The sequence below is a fragment of the Cupressus sempervirens genome, chromosome 10 (assembly GCF_028749045.1).
Source record: "Cupressus sempervirens isolate cs-2001-9-10 chromosome 10, ASM2874904v1, whole genome shotgun sequence".
NCBI classification, from domain to species: Eukaryota; Viridiplantae; Streptophyta; class Pinopsida; order Cupressales; family Cupressaceae; genus Cupressus; species Cupressus sempervirens.
In genome coordinates, this window is record NC_143127.1 from 932,583,491 (window position 1) to 932,598,773 (window position 15,283).

The following is a 15,283-nucleotide window of genomic DNA, read 5'->3' on the forward strand; positions in this document are numbered from 1 at the left end:
ATGATACGCAATGAATTTTATTATTTCTAAACTAATTGTGCACGTTCTTAACCCAAGAACGAAAGAGGAAAACAAAGCTATTCCTAGACATAACTAACTTAGGCAGAGAATTTAGTTCTACACCTAGCCAAGCCCAGGAATTCACACTTCTTATAACATTCTAGCATTGGTAATGCAATGTGAATGCTATTTATGCAAATGCAATAGAAAATGAAATGAAAGAGAGTGTTAAATAATCCCAATTCTTGTAATAGGAACATCTGAAAATACTCTGATCTACAACCCATTCATTATTTAACACAAGATGGAAGATGATGCCCAAAACTAAAAATAACAATACTCTGATTGATTATAATCAAAGGAGAGATAACTGAATGCTCTGATTCAGAATAAAATCCTTGTTTCTTTGAACACCACAAATAAGAATACTCAAATTTTATTTGCTCACAACTTATGCTAAATCTATTATGAAAGCTCGAACTCTTAACTTGCATTAACAAAAGAAGAAAAGGTCCTTCCCCCTACTCCAGCTCTCTGTCTTTTGCAGAAAAGAAGAACCCCTATCACTTCTATCAAATTCCTATTTAACTTATCTATTTCTAATTGTGTCCCTTCAGTCACCAAAATAACTCTTCCTTTTTCCTCTAAGTCTTCTTTTCGAATTCCATTTATTTTAACTTTTACTTCCTTGACCACTTTTTCTCTTTATGGATTCAATGCAAAATATACCTCAAAGTTTAACATTAGTGTCTATTGGAATTATTTGACTCTTCATTTCCTTTTCTATTCTCTCTTCTTCATCTTGAACCCATCTCGATATCCTTTCTCTAAGGTAGATGGAGTTAGCAAAGTAAATTGGTGATTCAATGCCAAGAATGAGAAACTCTGGCACTCTTAAAACTTCATTGTATTGTTCCATGTTTCTATAAAAAGTAGTTCCGAAAATATTGCCAAGCAACACAGTGTGAGGCCTTGTTACATGCGGCAATATCTTAAGCATAGAAATACCCACCGCTACGAGAAGGCCACAGATGTGTGCAGAAGAGTGGAGTGAGAACCAAAAGAGTCACCATGATTGTTATAGCCATTACAATATTTGACACTGCACTTTTGCATCCAACATTGAAATTCATAGCCAAACAAGAGAAAGATCTAGAGGTAATGTAGCAAGAGGTAGAAGACCCAGTCATTTTCATCAATCCAATGGCCATCATTTCTTTGTTACCATCAACCTGATAGCCCTTAATCGAAGCAAATTTTCTTCCTACTGCAATTTCCTCCGTAAGTGCAATCAATCCACTCACAAGGCCAGCTTTAAGAGCAAATGTCAAAAAGGGACCATGAAAGTATAACATGTTTGTTGAAATCACATTAAGTCCTTTCTGCAAATGACCAATAATGCTTATTTCATGATTCCCTGAAATCGAAACCAAGCTAAAGACAATGGCTAGAATCACTGAGGTCAATGGAGCAGCTGCAAAAATCTAGAAGAACCTGGTTTTCTTCTGGCTAATGTAACGTGCCATGAGTATAAACATAAGAATGAACACTCCTACTACATCAATTTGCCATGTCCACTCATGTGGGTGTTTAAGGACTGAATCCATTACAAAAACCATGCCCATCTTTGAAGTGAAGTCCTTGATCCCGAGTAGAGATTTGAACTACTACAGAGATACTATAACAGTTGCACCGGCCATGAAACCAACAAGGATTGCTTGAGACAAAAAGTCAATGACAAAGCCCATTCTTCCATGCCAAACCAATATAAATCAGAATGAATCGAAGCCCTGACCTTTCGATACACAATACTATGTAGCGAATACAACAAGAAATATAGCTTTGTCATTGTTTCCCATGAATATTGCCATTTTAGTAAACCGCAAATTCTGTGAATGGCCATTTCTTATAGTTGAACCAAAAGCTACTTAAACCTTATAGAAAATTGACAGGTTTTGGCACTTGCAAGTGTGTAACACTTCTTCATTGTGGGAAAAGCACTGGTCAAGTGTGAAATCAACTTTGGTGCAGGTCCTAAGCATATTTTCGCCCATCAACTTTAGGTGTATGGGGCATTTAGTACATGTTTCTTTTAATCTTGTAAAATATCATTATAATATTTCTTCAAAGCAAAACTTAAGTATTAGCATCACTTAACTTGGCAGAAATCGTACCCACCAAGTGTGATTTCTAGACAATGAGTGCATTTAACTTCATGGAAATTGCACTTGGTGGGTGCGACCTCTGCAATGGAGAAGCTGGTTTTAAAATTCTCGCCAGGCCTGTTCTCAACCATTTCTTCACCAAATGACCTCTCATTTGTTGCTATGAAATCGTGAGACCTTGGGGCTTCGATATCTACTTTGTATAATGGATATGATCACCTTTTTTTTTAACTATTATAAATGCATGGAATGGCTAGTGTTCGGCTCTACCAAACTGAGAAGAAGAGAACTAGAGTTCATAATAATTCTTTTCATCATACACCATAGTCGATTCAATAACATCAGACAATAGCTCTTCGTTTTTATGACCTGTCACAAATTACATTTGCTCGTAATGAAATGCATCCATGATATGCCTTGAGATGCCACTGCTTTCTCTCTCATTAGAGTCAATTCGTTTGGTTTGATAAGACTCAATTTAATGTGGCACGATTATATATATATGATGAAACTTATATAATCACATCTTCTCCTATCTCCAAAGTAATGCAATGCTGACATTAATCTATCTTCTCATAATGATTTCTTTAATCAAAGAGCCACAAAAAATTGAATCCATAATCTTATAACAATAGAAGATTTCTTTCTGAAGCACCATTGTTTGAAATTGCATAAAAACTGTAAACAATCTTGAATGTGATCCAATCTATGAGTATCTATACTCCTAAAAATTGAATCAACCAATAAATACCATGTTGACATGTGCATTTCATTACAATGTATAAAATCTAAATCTTCCAATGCCACCTTTGTCAATGTGCCATATGAAGAACCTTCTTCTGATTTTTATGAATGCTTGGAAACCATTATCACCAACGACTCCTCTGCTGAAAAGATCATTAATTGAAAGATCATAACCTTTGCTAGATTGGGTGCTACAACCTACCCAATCAATGAGACCATAAAAAAAAACCCAGCTTAGAACAAAAAGACAAATGAAGGGAAATCTGGCAAAGATTACCTACCTATAATGACTTAGACCAAGACTCAAGATTGACTAGACTGACTTGAGGACTATATGACTCCAATATTGCCAAAAAAAAAAAAGGGTGACTTAATGTTAGGAAGTATCTAGCTTTGGCTAGGGAATATGCACTACAAAGTGCATAGAGAATCCAACATCTCTGGTTAAACAAGTGCCTTCAGGATTAGGTTGTGTAGTCTAGACCAAAGAGACAATGGGAGGCTACATATAGAGAGGGCAAAGGCTAGTAGGGTAACTAAAACAAAGCATGAGAAAATAAGAACTACTGACTAAGTAAGAAAAAGCTACACTAGACACACCAAAATTGAAAAGGAAATTTATTTACAAAAGGTGAGGACACCTCACCAACAGATCCCAACATAGAGAAAGATTCATACATGACCATTTATAGGAAGTATGAACCTTTCCTAAATAGAGGAAGATGCTCCATTAATCTGAAACAACATTGATGAACTGTGGCCACTCCTTCATTGTCGAACTTGAATCCAAAAGCTATCTACAACATAGTGACCCATAGAACATTGCCAAACGGCCATGCCTCATCAAGTACTTTTGTTTCCTCTGTACTTACTTGCATACTATCTTTTACATGCTCTATCATGTTTTGTGAAGAAGAAGAAAATTCACTAAACTCTGGAAACATCACTGAATCATACTTGCATCTATTCTTGTCAACCTTGTCACTTATAGCGAAGATATCAATATTCAAATCTAGACTGGCAAAATATTCAAGTTATTCTAAATGCACTGCTGGAACATAATTATATCTATTGATACTATTACTTTTAGTAGAAATATCTACATTAAAACTGGGATGGAGAACTTCAAAAAATTCTGGCAGTACTGCTTGAAAATAGTCACATCCATTTACTTCATTATAACTCTTAGCAAAGATATCATCTTTCAAATCAGAATGAACATAACTAGAAAATTGAAAAGCTTTTGGAAGTGAAATAGCATCATACCAATCACAGGCTTTATCATTAGCAACTTAATATTTCAAAATGGGGTTGAAATTGAAAGATTCCTTATTTACTATAGTGTCCATCTAGGATGAGACATCTTCTTCATTTGCTATAGCGAGATGTTCATCTGAATTCACAACTTCAATATCTGGATTAATTATGGAAGAGTATTCCTGATCGAGAGGATTATAATTAAATTCACTATCTTCTTCATAATGCTGCAATGCCTCATTATTTTTGGAAATTCCTTCCTTTTCAAAAAAATTTATTGCTACATCTTCAGATTCAGTATGGTGACCACTAAAGCATAATGCAACCAGCATGTTTGTTTTAGGATAGTCTTCGGGAAGAGAACAATTTAAAATATAATCCCCATTAATTTCTCTTTCAATTTTTTTGATCATTTCTTCAATCATATTTTCTGATTTGAAAAAACATATTTCCACTTTTTCTTCAAGACACATAGATTCTAATATAATATCGTCACAAACCTTTGCAACTTGAAAATCAGTTTCAGAAAAAATTTCAATGGAATTCAACTCTTCATGTTTTGCATTAACTATCTGATTATTCTCATCAGAAACTTATGCAAAGGTTTATCTTTATTTTCTTCAAATTTAAAACTTTTATAATCAAAGGTAAATGAAGGCATGAAAGAAAATTCTTTATCAACTATTCTTACCAATTCTTCATCATTGAGAAAGCTTTCTTCATTTGTTGAAAGTTGTGCTTCTAGGAAACCAGGCTTCTCTTGCTATTCAGAACTCAAACCATTGGTTGATATGATCTCTTCATTCTACTCATTGATTCTATCCACCTTAGCAATGCTATCTGTAACTTCAATGATTTCAGCATGCTGGACCAAAACTAATTCTTTTGTTTGCAGTTTTGAGGGTGGTTCTAGATTCATACTTACTGCATCAGGCTCAGTACTAGGAGAACAAGTCTCATTTTGAACCTTAAATGATGGATCTAAAGGTGTAACTAATGACTCCACAAGAAATACTATTGAGAAGCAAGGAATAATAACAAACTTTTCTTCTTCTTGTGATGGTTCGAGCTGGAAATGGTCTTCATATTGATCATTTTCTTCAAGCTTCTTTGATACTTTAGTTGCATCTGAGCTTTTCTTTCTGGAAGCCAATTCTTTATCACTGTAGGGGATGCCCTCATCCATTGAAAGTTGTACTTCTGGGAACCTGGGCATCTTTTGTTCTCCAAAAGTCAAACTATTGGTTGATATGGGCTCTTCATTTACTGGGTTTTTATCAGGAACCTCTGGTTTGACTTCTTGTTCACTCAAAATTGAAAAATTTAAAGAGATGCAATCTCGAAGGGTTTCTGACATCTTACCATCATTCGCATGTAGTTCTTTTTTTAACTTTTGCAACAACTTTGTTTTCTCTTCCACCTCTTTCAATAGGTGATATCTTGCACATATACTTCTCCATAATAGCATGATTGCATGATCTTCTTTGATACTTAGGTTGATCCTTACTCCATTACTAATGCTTTCTCTCCAAGCTTCAAACATGTCATGCAATACAAAATCAGTAGTGTGATGAAGCTCTATAAGGGAAGGATCTAGTCTCCCTCTTTTCACCAAATTAATAGGCATGGTCCTTTTTAATCAATAGAGTCACCAATCTCTGCAAGTTAGAGATGGGTATGTGCAGGATCATGGTCAGCCAAACTATGCTCTTTAGTGGCAATTAGAAATTAGAAAATTAGGGTTATGTCAACTTGACATGCAATTTTCTACTTACTATTAGCTTTCTATCAAAAAGTTGAGAGAAAAGAATCTCTAGGAAATTTAATCTAGTTTCTAAACTACTAGGATTTATCTATATAAACGAAAATTGACTGGTCAAATTTTGAATTTTAATGCAATATTACAAAAAATTTAGAACAAAAATAAGAAGTAGACATATGTCTAACCACCTTAATCAAAATCAAATGATAATATTTTTAATGATAGTTTAGATATAAGTAGTAGACTCATGCCTGGATGTGACACATATTTTTGGGTATTTTTATTGTAAATAAATAATAATTAATTAATTTCTGACTTTAGTATTTTTTGAATTAAAAAACTCTCATGTCTGACCACCTTAACTAATTCAAAACTTTACAAAATTTAATTTTTCATTTTCTTTCCTTATAGTGGAAGAAACATAGAATGTGATGCATCTTTTGGATTTAAAAAATGTTTTACCATTTGAAAGTTATAGTTTTTTTTTTCAAGTAGTGTGTCAGTTGACACTTTATATGTAACTCCATTAAAAAATAAGTAATAATTACTTATTAAACTCATAATTTGACAAAACTTACATTTCTAGAAAGATAAGAACATTCTTAAGAAACCCTTTTCATTTCATCAAATTTTGGTGAAAAATAAGTCATCGCCTACATTTTTAAAGTAAAAATCACATGAAAATAGGCCAAAAACACATTTTTAGGATTTTTTAAAGTTGACCATATAGGGTTGGTATCCAAAGATATAGTAGACCTTATAAAGATATTAATTGTTTTCATTTAGTATCAAGCTGGGTGGGAAAAAAGATGGAATAGATTTTGAAATGGTTTGAGACATTTTAGAACTACATATTTTTTAGATTGCCATTTTTTGGCACACCATGATCCTACACATACCCAGATAATAAAATTTGAAAATGTAGACACTGGACCTCTTACTCAAAATTGTGAGAACCAGAATGGAGTCGCCAATCTCTAGATAATAGAGATATCTATAACCACTAAGGAAGAAAATATCAACACAAATTTTCTCCTCTATTTTTCTTCAGTAGAAACTTCTTGCCATCAACTTTGAATTAATTCTTTCTTCAGCTGGTTGGGACTAGAAGCCTGATTCCTTTTTAATTCTTCAAACTCTACTATGCAACAAGGTTCTTTAAAACATAGTCACCAATCTCTACCAGAGATAATAATAATAAGACTAAGAAAATAATCTCCATCACTGATCTTCTTTTCCGTCTCCCCAGCGGAGTTGCCAAAAATGTATTGGTAAACAGATTAGTCTTTGTTAAATAAACTCTCAAACACCCAAATCTAAAAGAATAATTAGATTCCAACAATTGGATAATCTATCATTAGGTTGATAGATTTCCTCTTAATTGAAAGGTACAGCTCCCTTATGGAATGATATGCAATGGATTTTATTTATTCCTAAATTAATTGGGTACATTCTTAACTCGAGAACAGAAGAGGAAAACCAAGCTAGTCCTAGATGGAACTAACTCAGGCAAAGAATTTACTTCTACACCTAGCCAACCCTAGGAATTCACACTTCTTATGACTCCTTGACATTGGTAACGCAATGTGAATGCTATGTATGCAAATGCAACAGAAAATGAAATAAAAGAGAGTGTTAAATAATCCCAATTCTTATAATAGGAACATCTGCAAATACTCTAATCTACAATCCATTCATTATTCAACACTAGATAGAAGATGATGCCCAAAACTAAAAATAACAATACTCAGATTGATTATAATTAAACGAAAGATAACTAAATGCTCTGATTCATAATAAAATCCTTGTTGCTTTGAACATCACAAATAAGAATACTCGGATTTTATTTGCTCACAACTTATGCTAAATCTATTACAAAAATACAAACTCTTAACTTGCATTAAAAAAAAAAAAAAGTTCCTTCCCCCTACTCCATCTCTTTGTCTCTTCTAGAAGAGAAGAACCCCTATCACTTCTATCAAATTCCTATTTAACTTCTCTATTTCTGACTGTGTCCCTTCAGTCACCAAAATAACTCTTCCTTTTTCCTCTAAGTCTTCTTTTCGAATTCCACTTCTTTTAACTTTTACTTCCTTGACCATTTTCACTCTTTGTGGATTCAATGCAAAAGATACCTCAAAGTTCAACATTAGTCTCTATTGGAATTATTTGACTCTTCATTTATTTTTCTGTTCTCTCTTCTTCATCTTGAACCCATCTCGATATCCTTTCTCTAAGGTAGATGGAGTTAGCAAAGTAAATTGGTGATTCAATGCCAAGAATGAGAAACCCTGACACTCTTAAAGCTTCATTGTATTGTTCCATGTTTCTGTACAAACCAATTCTAGAAATATTGCCAAGCAACACAGTGTGAGGCCTTGTTACATGGGGCAATATCTTAACCACAGAAATACCCACCACCATGAGAAGGCCATAGGTGTGTATAGAAGAGTGGAGTGAGAACCAAAAGAGTCACCATGACTGTTATAGCCATTACAATATTCGACACTACACTTTTGCATCTAGCGTTGAAATTCACAACCGAATGAGAGAAAGATCCAGATGTAACATAGCAGGAGGTAGAAGACCCAGTTATGTTCGTCAATCCAATGGCCATAATTTCTTTGCTACCATCAACTTGATAGCCCTTAATTGAAGAAAATTTTCTTCCTACTACAATTTCCTTCATAAATACAATCAATCAACTCACAAGGCCAGCTTTGAGGGCCAATGTCAAAAAGGGACCATGAAAGTATAACATGTTTTTTGAAATCAGATTAAGTCCTTTTTGCAAGTGACCAATAATGCTTATGTCATAATTCCCTGACCTCAAGACCAAGCTGAAGATAGTGGCTAGAATCACTAAGGTCAATGGTGCAGCTGCAAAAATCTAGAAGAACCTAGTTTTCTTCTGGCTAATGTAGCGTGCCATTAGTATAAACATAAGAAAGAACACTCCACCTACATTAGTTTTCCACGTCCACTCATGTGGGTGTTTAAAGACTGAATCCATTACGGAAACCATGCCCATCTTCGAAGTGAAGTCCTTGATCTCGAGTAGAGACTTGAACTGCTACAGAGATACTATAACAGCTGCACCAGCCATGAAACCAACAAGGGTTGCTCAAGACGAAAAGTCAATAACAAAGCCCATTCTTCCACGTCAAACCAACATAAATCAGAATGAATCCAAGCCTCGGCCTTTCAATACACAATACTATGTAGCGAATATGGCAAGAAATGTAACTGTGACATTGTTTCCCATGAATATTGCCATTTTCGCAAACCACGAATTCTATGAATGGCAATTTCTTATAGTTGAACAAAAAGCTACTCAAATATTATAGAGAATTGGTGAGTTTTGGCACTTGCAGGTGCGAAACGCTTCTTCATTGCTAGAAAAGCACTAGTCAAGTATGAAATCCATTTTGATGCAGGCCTAAGAATATTTCTGCCTGTCAACTTTAGCTGTATGGGGCATTTAGCACATGTTTCTTTTAATCTTCTAAAATATCATTACAATATTTCTTCAAAGCAAAACTTAAGTATTAGCATCACTTAAGTTGGCAGAAATCGCACCCACCAAGTGTGATTTTTGCACAATGAGTGCATTTAATTTAGTGGAAATTGCACTTGGTGGGTGCGACCTCCGCAATGGTGAAGCTGGTTTTCAAATTCCCTCCAGGCCTGTTCTCAGCCATTTCTTCACCAAATGACCTCCTGTTTGTTGCTATGAAATCGTGAGACCTTGGAGCTTCGATCTCTACTTTGTATTATGGATATCATCACCTTTTTTTTTATTGTTATAAATCCATGGAACGGCTAGTGTTCGGCTCTACCAAACTAAGAAGAGATCTAGAGTTCATAAGAATTCTTTTCATCATATACCATAGTCCATTCAATAACTTTAGACAATAGCTCTTCATTTTTATGAGCTATGTCACAAATTACATTTGCTCATAGTGAAATGCATTCATGATATGCCTTGAGATGCCACTGCTTTCTTTCTCATCAGAGTCAATTCCTTTGGTTTGATAAGACGCAATTTAATGTGGCACGGTTATATATATATATATGATGAAACTTATATAATCACATCTTCTCCTATCTCCAAAGTAATGCAATACTGGCATTAATCTATCTTCTCATAATGATTTCTTTAATAAAAGAGCCATATAAAATTGAATCCATAATCTTATAACAATAGAAGATTTCTTTTTGAAGCACCATTGTTTGAACTTGCATCAAAACTGTAAACAATCTTGAATGTGATCCAATCTATGACTATCTATACTCTACTTTTGAAAACTGAATCAACCAATAAATACCATGTTGACATGTGCATTTCATTACAATGTATAAAATCTGAATCTTCCAATGCCACCTTTGTCGATGTGCCACATGAAGAACCTTCTTCTGATTTTTATGAATGCCTAGAAACCATAATCACCAACCATTCCTCTGCTGAAAAGATCATTAATTGAAAGATCATAACCTTTGCCAGATTGGGTGGTACAAGCTACCCAATCAATGAGACCACGAAAACATCCCACCTATCTTAGAACAAAAAGACAAATGAAGGGAAATCTGGCAAAGATTACCTACCTTTAATGACTTAGACCAAGACTCAAGATTGACTATGTTGAGATAATGGGTGTTGCACACATTGCATAATATTGTTATTTTATTATTTTATTTTTTATTATGTAATGTTGTACTTAGATGGACGTGCAACATGTAAAGATTCTCATGGAATATTCTTGATGAGTTGTATTGTAACATTGTGATAATATTTCATGTAATTATTTAATATTGAGAAAAAGAATTAAATGCCCAATATTAAATGTGGGGTCAGTGGGTTAGGTAGCACATGGTTTTAGCACATGGTTTATCTAATACCACTTAGTGATTTTTGTGGGACTTGCTACTATATAAGCAACTACAAGGGTAGTTGTTGTAGTGTGAGAAGGGAAAAAGGCAAGAGTCAAGCAGGACAAGGCTTGACAGGTTACCCAAGGGAGCATTTGTGAAGGTTGAAAGCATGGCATGGGATGTGTGGATTCATGCTTGTTCACATAGTTTGCTTGGTTGTGGCTATGACCATGAAGGCTTCCATGGTTGTATGGCAATGGTATTTTTTGTTGAATAATACATGGTGATGGATGCTTTTGGAGGCTGGGTTTTTCCCTCAATGAGGGTTTCCCAGGGTATATCTTGTGTCACAATTTTTGTGGGTATGTTGTCTATTCTCTTGCATGTGGATTTTAATTCCGTGTTTATTTCAGATTTATTATGGGTTATGTGGAAACGGTTATATTCTTTATTGCCAAGTTTCCTTACAAGTGGTATCAGAGCTATGGTTTTATTATTGTAACCCTAGATTGAATCCATGGGAATGCATGAGAGGATAAAAAAAAAAAAAGGGGCAAGATATATGAAAAATTATTGTAGATCTGAGGGCTTTGGATTTGCTGTTATGATGGGATGTTAAAAGATTTGGGCATGGGAAATTGTTGGACAAAATATTTTTCGGATGTTTCATTTTAAATGAGGGTTTTGGGGGGTAGCTTGCAGAAATGACCTCCTGGGTAAAAACAGACCTCACCATTGGATCCGGGTCGACATTTCCATAAATTTTGATATATAATATGCCCTAGTTTGACCATGTTCAGAAGAAATGAAAGATTTTTTTGGTTTCAGCCCATGATGGCCGTCAAATTTAATCCCGTCGGAATTTTCGTCACTGAAAAAAAATAAAAAATGAAAAATCGTACTGAAAATGGTAAAAAGACTGTCTTAGTAAAACGGCCATAACTTTCTCTCAGAATATCGAATTTCAGAGTTCTTATAGGCGTTGGAAAGCTAATTCAGAGCACTACAAGATGGTGTAGGTTTGGTTCCATGATTTTGAAATTTTGTCAGGTTTTGAGAGCCCTAAAGTCAGATGTTATTTATTTTGAGCACGAATTAGGGCATAACTTGGGCATACGGAGTCGGATTTTGGACTTTGAGTAGTCAACGGAAAGCTCTTGGAGAGCTCTACACATTGGTTCAGATTTGTTGTAGGTTTGGCATGATTTATTTATTGATATATTTATCTGAACAATTTATAGATATATTTTGACTATGGTAACATTGTGAGTTTATGGAATTGGAGATTTAAGTTTTGATGTCATTGTATACTCAGTTCATATTTCAGATTGGTCTCATGATGATATGGTTATCAGTGTTTGATTTGGATATGGATGATGACGTGTTGGGTCTACAAGTTGTGCAGTGTTGTAAGCGGTCTATACTTACAGGTTGCATTTATAGCTTGGTTATGGGTTGTCTTTGCCCATTGATCTTTCATTATTGATGCATATTCAGATTGGTGGCTTGGATTTGGGTTGTCTATGCCCTAAGTCACATGATTTACTATTTTCTTCATGTAGAAGGGATGAGATGTTGTTACCAGGTACAGTCATGGTGGAGGATTATGGTTGACTATGCTGGCAGGTTGGACACTATTGAGAACCAGATGCTCGGTTCATGGATGTGATCATGGTGTCATGGATTTTGGCATGACATGATTGGATATACAGGTACATCCTTGATGTTTATTAGCTTGGATTTTCTGATTTGGTTATGGTGGTACATCTTCTTGGTTGAGGATCATGGTTATTTGGTTTTGTGGTACATCTTTTTGGTTGAGGATCATGGTTATTTGGTTTTCTTTTGAGGAGCTCATGATGTGCACTTTGAGTTCTTTGATGGTTTGATGCCTTGGTTGATTCTCATGGTTAGAGGATGGTTTTTCATCATAATGTCATGGATAGCTTGGATACACGGTTTAGTGGGAGCTTGTGACAGTGATGGGGTGACAGTGCAGGATTAGTTCCTGGTTTGGTTTATATCTTCTTGGTTTGGAGAGGATGGATTTTATGATGCCATGGGTGACTTGGTACCACGGTTGAGTGGGAGTTGTTGGCATTGATATATTTATTGAGTGTTTGCAGATGTTGGAGGTTTGTCTTAGATCTTGTTGCTGCAGAAGCGTCTTTGACATTTGCATGGTGCACTTGTTATCTTCATGGTGTGTGAAGATGGTTCGATCTTGAGGACTCATGGAGTTCTTGGTTCTTCATGGTATGTGGAGATGGTTTTCTTCATGGTGTATGGAGATGGTTGCATCTTGAGGACTCACAGGGTTCTTGGCAAAGGTGTGGTTTATGCTTTTATTTGGCATGTTATCCTTGGTGTGAGGATGGTTTCTTTATTATGTCATGGTATACTCTTGATACGCGTTTAGAGTTGTGACATGTTATAGTATGTTCATGTGGAGCATGTTATCTCTTTAGTTGAGATGGTAAGATCATGTTGTCATGTTTATGTTCCTGAGGCCATGGTTGGAACTTTGACATTGATCTTGGTTTAGTTTCTTGGTATTGAGTACACTAATCATAAGCTGGATACTTCATGATATTGCTATGTTGCATTTGGAGTTGGCATGGATTGATTGGTTACAGGTGCTCATGGATACTTAGAGACGGTGGTGACGCTGATTTCTCTTGGATTAGAGAAGTATTTGTTGAGACGGTTGATGGTTTCAGCAGGAAGTCCAAGGGGCAGTCACCTGATATGGACTTGAGAGGAGATTGTTCTTAGATGAGTCTTGGTTGGAGACTTGGGTATCTTGATGAGCATTCTCATTCCCCACTCTTGGTCTACTCGGCGGTTTGCTACTTGAGAGGTATAGCCCATGATTTTCTCTCAGTTGCATTATTATGCTTGTCTTTCATGGATATGGATCTTGAGCTATGGTACATGAGTTAGTTCTGGAGGGTTCATTTGAGAGATGGTTTAGCATTGGTTATCTCCATGTGCATATGTTGTTATGCTGGTTGAGTTTGGGAGATGGTTTTATATTGCGCATTTTTCTTGGATTAGGAATGGTTATTCCTTGGTTTAGGAATGGTTTTTATTGAGTTTGATCTTCTTGTGAGAGGCTTACATCCATGATTAGTTATATGGTATGGTTTGGGTGTTGTTGAGGCTTCTTGTTGGGGTTTTATGGAGGAGATCATACTTGCACAGTTTACATCTAGAGGTGTGTGTAGAAGGACATGATACAGGTTATGGTTTGCACGGTTTCTCTGGTCTTGGTTATCTTCCTAGATGTTTAGTTTTTCTTACATTGGATTTGAGATTGGTTGGAGATTGTGATCACTGGTTTGTGCTCATGTATGTCATGTGAGAGATGACATGGTTATTCCTTTATCTCTTTCCTCTATTGGTTGTGGTGAACTTGGGAGAGCATTGGAGAGTTATTCTTGCAGGATATTGGATTATGTATTGTGGATGTCCTTGATACTACATGGATTCACTTCTTTGAGATGTTGTGAGTGGATTGGTTATAGATTTGACATTATCTTTTGCAGTGGGAGCTTCTTGGTATATATGTGGCAGGTATTGCTCTTGAGGCTTGTGATTGTAAGTTATAGATTAGATATGTTGATGATATGAGATTCACTTGTTATACCTTTGAGGTATGGATAGTTGGATGGGTTTGGCACTTTGCTGTGGGTGCTATTTCAGCTATGGATATTTTGACAACTACGGATACATGTGATTACTTTTGGATCAGGTTATTGTGCTTGGAATTTTAGTTGGTACAGGATTTTATGATCTTCTAATGTGACAGGTTGGGTGGCTTTCTCTTTGGATGGCTTCTATGTATGTCCAGTGGGAGTGGCATAATAGGAGGTGAGACCATTCATGTTCGAGATGCTGGATACTTTGATTTTGTTGCGGGTACCAGGATGGAGCACTTGGTGTATTTTGATCCATGATGGTGGATGTGCTGGGAGGGATTGTTCCCTTGTTCATTTATGTGGCTACGGATTGACCCTATGCAATGTATACAACAAGTGGGAGATTGTTGAGATAATGGGTGTTGCACATATTGCATAATATTGTTATTTTATTATTTTATTTTTTATTATGTAATGTTGTACCTAGATGGACGTGCAACATGTAAAGATTCCCATGGAATATTCTTGATGAGTTGTATTGTAACATTGTGATAATATTTCATGTAATTATTTAATATTGAGGAAAAGAATTAAATGCCCAATATTAAATGTGGGGTCAGTGGGTTAGGTAGCACATGGTTTTAGCACATGGTTTATGTAATACCACTTAGTGGTTTTTGTGGGACTTGCTACTATATAAGCAACCACAAGGGTAGTTGTTGTAGTGTGAGAAGGGAAAAAGGCAAGAGTCAAGCAGGACAAGGCTTGACAGGTTAGCCAAGGGAGCATTTGTGAAGGTTGAAAGCATGGCATGGGATGTGTGGATTCATGCTTGTTCACAT